This window comes from Lactuca serriola, chromosome 4 (genome assembly GCF_051521515.1).
Source record: "Lactuca serriola cultivar US96UC23 chromosome 4, Lser_US96UC23_V15, whole genome shotgun sequence".
Classification (NCBI taxonomy): domain Eukaryota; kingdom Viridiplantae; phylum Streptophyta; class Magnoliopsida; order Asterales; family Asteraceae; genus Lactuca; species Lactuca serriola.
The window spans coordinates 36668561-36673731 of NC_136411.1; the positions used below are offsets into that span (position 1 = coordinate 36668561).

The 5171-nt window shown below is 30.0% G+C and overlaps 1 long non-coding RNA gene across 1 annotated transcript; it reads right to left on the reverse strand.

Moving 5' to 3' along the window:
* Positions 1-455: 455 nt before the first annotated feature.
* On the reverse strand, positions 456-2693 carry LOC145100050 (uncharacterized). The gene is made up of 3 exons (XR_013704790.1): positions 2281-2693; positions 1998-2185; positions 456-1423 (listed from the first exon to the last, which is right to left on the reverse strand). It is a non-coding gene; the product is annotated as an uncharacterized LOC145100050 (long non-coding RNA).
* Between the last annotated feature and the right edge of the window lie 2478 nt (positions 2694-5171).

Consider the following 5171-nt stretch of genomic DNA (forward strand, 5'->3'; position numbering starts at 1 on the left):
CTTGTTCATGGGATTATTCTAAGTACTTTTCCAAAAAGGCATGAGTGGGTTTGAGGCTTCTAAGGGCATTAACTTGGAGTTTACGGCCTAGGGACAACTCCCAAGGGAGTTTACGGCTGTAAACTCTCATCCTTAGAGTTTTGTGAAGTTTAAAGCCCTTATATCACTTCTAGCAATTTATAATGGAGTGTGATGCCATTTTGGGGGATTAAAATTATCATTTGGGTGAGTTTTGGGGTGTTTACGGCCTTGACATGTGTCTGGGCCGTAAACTCCTTTTAATCCCATAAATCCTTGAGTTTAAATGTTCCAAACCCAAAAGGATAAGCCCCTAATTTATGTATTAAGTCCAAGAGTGTTTTAGGGGTGTTTTTGGGACATTTAGGCATGATTAAGGGGTGTTTACGGCCTAGGCACTTGTTTGGGCCGTAAACTCCATATTACCCCATATTTCCTTGTGTTTAAATGATTTAAACCCACAATACCAAGTCCCTAAATTATGTGTGAAACCTAAGGGTGGTTTGGGAGTGCTTTTGGGGCCTTTTAACAAGATTTTGAGGTGTTTACGGCCTAAGCTTGTGCTTGGGCCGTAAACTATCTTTTACCCCCTAAATTGATTGCTTTACTTGATCAAACACTCCTAGGCTAAATCCCTAATTTATTTCCAAGCCATTAGGGACAAGTTTTGGTCATTTTGGCCTCATTTTAGGTGTTTACGGCCTAAGGAAGAGCTTAGGCCGTAAACTCCTTTTCCATTGCTTCTAAGTCCGATTTTTGGGCTATAAACATGATTCAATATGTTTAGAATAGGCTAGGGTAAGCGGAATTACAATTTAGAGGCGTTTGGTTGCGGATTCTGGGCGAAAACAGGTCTAGAGAGAGAGTATAGAGAGAGAGTGTAAAAAGTCTCCAATGGACTCCACTCACCCTTATATAGGGTTCCGAGTCGGGGCTCAGTGGAATTTTACCCGATACTGCCGTTAAACGGGGCTTTTGGTCGCACCCGATTTAGTGGTCGTAACAATAAAACTTAACATTTTCCATTTAAATGGAAATGTGTGTTATGTGTTTTTATTTCCTTTTATCACGACTTAACGGCATATTAATGTAAACCAATGGAATGTTTATTAAATTGACGCCCTCTAATTAACGGAACTTTTATACAGTGGAATATTCCGTTAACGGTAACGGGGAAATGTAACGGGACAACTTGGGTTGTCACAGTATACCTATGAGAGATGAAAACCATAGAATAAAAATTACATCACAAATTTCGCAATTATAAGTAAACCAAGGATTTAATAGTAGCATTGCAAGACTAATAATTACCAAGATTGTTTCTAACAATTGAAGAAGCAAAGAGGGAAGAAACTATGAATGATGTATAAAATATGCCATGTGAAATTTGTACCAAATCTCCATCCTGCAATAAACCACAACATTTATTAAACATATAAGAAACTATGTAAAAGTTAGGAGCAATTACATTGTACTCTAAAGATAAAGCTAACATAAACCACTGTATTATGTCCTTGAAAGCTACAGTTACATCATACATCTTATAACACAAAATAATCAAGTTACATTATACATCTTATAACACAAAATAATCAACCAAACATCAGTGACTGACTCCATTCCATCAAAACATATACCTTGATTTTTGAGGTTAACATTATGACTCCTCAAATCCAAATTGACATCAATTTGTTACAAATTTTATACTAAACTTAGCAATGTTTTCTCAATAACTCTATTAATTCATTAACCGGAAATGTGGAAAGGATATAGTTGTTCATCCAACTTCTCTGTGATAAAAAATGATGCATTTTTCTACACCTCTTATATATAAATGAATTATTTCGGATTTAAACAATCCATAGAAACACTATAATACACACTCCTAACAGTCTACATACAAACATTGATTAAATTTAACACGATAACTAAACATAAAATTACTGAATATATGTAGAAACCAGAAAAAGAAAACTCACAATTTTGAGTGTACTCTGCAAATTTTGAGCAACATCGTAAGCCAGGTAAAACAACAAGAACACCCAAATCAGAATATGAATTTCTCTGTTATGAATAAGTGTTTGAGTTCCATTTTAATTCTCATCAACAAGCGATGATTCTTCATCCATGGCCATCTACTCACTTGACTAACGATTATCCTTAATATCTACAATATGAGATGCTGACTTTACAAAAACATAGATTTGGGGAATGTAGATTAGAATAGTATTGAAATTGAATGTCGAAAACATCAAAGCGTACCTGGAATCATGGAGATTTGCAATAGAAACTCGAAGAACCCATAGTGTGGTGTTTTGATTTCGTTTTCAACGCCTCTAAGAGAATCTGAGGTGTACTTAACATCATGAATGGTGCTATTGGGGGTGGTGGCGGCATAAATTGGTGATGTTATGGGTTGGGGGTGGGGTAGCCAGAATCGACGGTGCTGGAGGCAAGGAGTGGCGGGTTGAAATTAGAGTAAGAGAATGGCGAGTTGAATTTAGGGTAAGATATTTTCAGAGGGAGAATTTGGGAGGGAGGTATAGGGGGAACGAAAATATTGAGAGGGAATTGAAAATTAGACAAAATATGGGAAGGAACTGGAGATTAGCGACGGGTCTATCCATATTTACGGAGTATAATTTAGGTTTTAAGGAGCCATCTGATTTCCATCAGTCGTTGATTAGCTACGAATATTTTCTTCGTTAATTCTGTCGTTGATACCTTATTTTCTTGTAGTGACTCCTCGTCAGTTCAATTGAGGAAAACGCTCTTCTTATTAGACCAGTACGCGAATACACATGCGTTGTGCGGAATACAACAATATATTTGAAATCTTTACAAATAAATGTTTTTTAAATATATCAATGATGTAGTTGTTTAATAAATCTTGTATTAAGTTGGCATAAACATCTTTTAAAGTTCTATAATCCAAATTGTTTCAAGGATCTCTAACTACAGTTACTCATGAATAGAATTAAATATAATATATATGGTTTAATGATATTTATTGTTGTTATTATGATTAATTAATTTTAAAAAGTTTATTTACTTAAGATTTTAATTTCTCTCATTGTAATTATTTAAAATATCAAACATTGTTTTTGTTTTTAAAGGAAACAATATAATTTTTGTATATAATACTACTTTTAACTATTGTTATTGTAAGTTATTTAAAATAATGGATTTGGAAACTCTCGATTATTTTAATTTGGTTTAAAAAATTAATGTTTTTAAAGTTTATTTGATTAATATTGTTAGTTTCTTTGATTGTAATTATTTAAAACAACAAACATTATTTTTGTTCTTAAAGATAACATTGTAATTTTTTTATATAATATTACTTTTAACTATTCCTATTATATGTTATTTTTAAGCTACTTATTTGAAAATTCGTAATAATTATAAAAAATATGTTTTTTATAATTTAGGATTACAATTTAGGTTTAACACAATAATTTATAACTTTTAACCATTAATAAATAATCTCTCGATTTTTTTTCAAGTTTTACTGAGATTTTGATTCAAGTTAACCGTTTAACATTTTATTGAAATTAATAATTTAACTATTTTGAATAAAATCATAAATTATACCAAAGTTGTGACTTTGAAATGACAATTGCTCACGTACGACAACATATTTAAACTATTAAGTTAACTATAATATGTTAAAAACTTAAAATGATAATTTTATAAATAGAAGTAAAATATGATATTTTAATATTGTAGTTTAGTTAATTTTTTATTAGAATTTAGTTTTATATTAATTTAATATTATTAACCAGTTTGTAATAACTATTAGAAAGAAATTGAAAAGTCATGGATGTTTCAAATACATGTAGTGCAAGAAAAAATGCATCTTTTATAAGTATACTAGACGAACAACGTGCGTAAGTTAAAAATATATTGTTAAAATATTGAAAAATGTATGTTTAAAATGGTTATGTTATTGACATTAACTTGACATAATATTTTGAACAATATTATTCATTGACATCAACCCACATTCCTCACTAATAAAATTAAATATAATTATCTATTTAACATTGTTTTTAACAATTGTTTTGATTGATTAATATAAATTCTTACTAATGCGATTATTTTCTAATTTCAATAACGATGTTCATTCAAAATACAATCTATTTGTTACTAACGTTAAATAATTTATAAATTGTTGTTATTATCATTTTTAAATTATTGTTTTTTTAGTTTTAAATCAGTTATTATTATCAATAAGTTAAAGAAGACTTTTAAGAAACACTTAATATTACTGTTAAAATGTTAAACATACACTAAATAATAAGCTGATAAGATAGACAATTTGCATTTCAAAAGAGACTTGCATTGATAATATAACATATCCATGATTTTTATAATATGATTTTATTATTTATAATTATTATTCATTAATTTTAAAACCACTTATTATTATTAATAAATGAAAGAAACCTTTTAAAAAACACTTATTATTATAATTAAAATGTTAAACATATACTAAAATATAAAGTGATAAGATAGATAATTTCCATTATTGTTTTGAAGCAACACAAACATACAAACATATATATAATATTTAATTAAATATTATATATATATATATATATATATATATATATATATATATATATCACTTTCCATAGCATGTAATGCCCGTAGATCTGGGCTAGTCAATTAAGAGATAATAGAGGTCGAAAACGACTTTTCGACAAAAGATTATTTAGAATAAATAATCTTAACCAAGTTGTAGAATATGTCACAAGGTTTCCGTACATATAAAGAACGCCGAAATCCGAGTTATAACGAAGAAGTTATGGCCCGTCGAGGTTTTACGGCAAAACCGGCACGACACCGGGAAGCGTAACTAGTGAATTTATGATAGAGCGACTTTTAGCCTTAGAGATTTAAACAAAAGTCGTAGAATATGTTAAACTGAGAGCGTCCATTAAAAGAACGCCCAAATCTGACTTCGTATGAGGAAGTTATAAATTTTCTAAGATTTAGCATAACAGTGCACATCCCCAAAATTCGAATTTTAGATCGGTCGATTTTCAGCCAAAATAATCTAAACGAGAAATGAAGATATCATTAATAGGAGTTAAACGATAAAAGGACAGTAAAAAACGGAGCTCGTATGCGAAAGTTATGGACGAAGC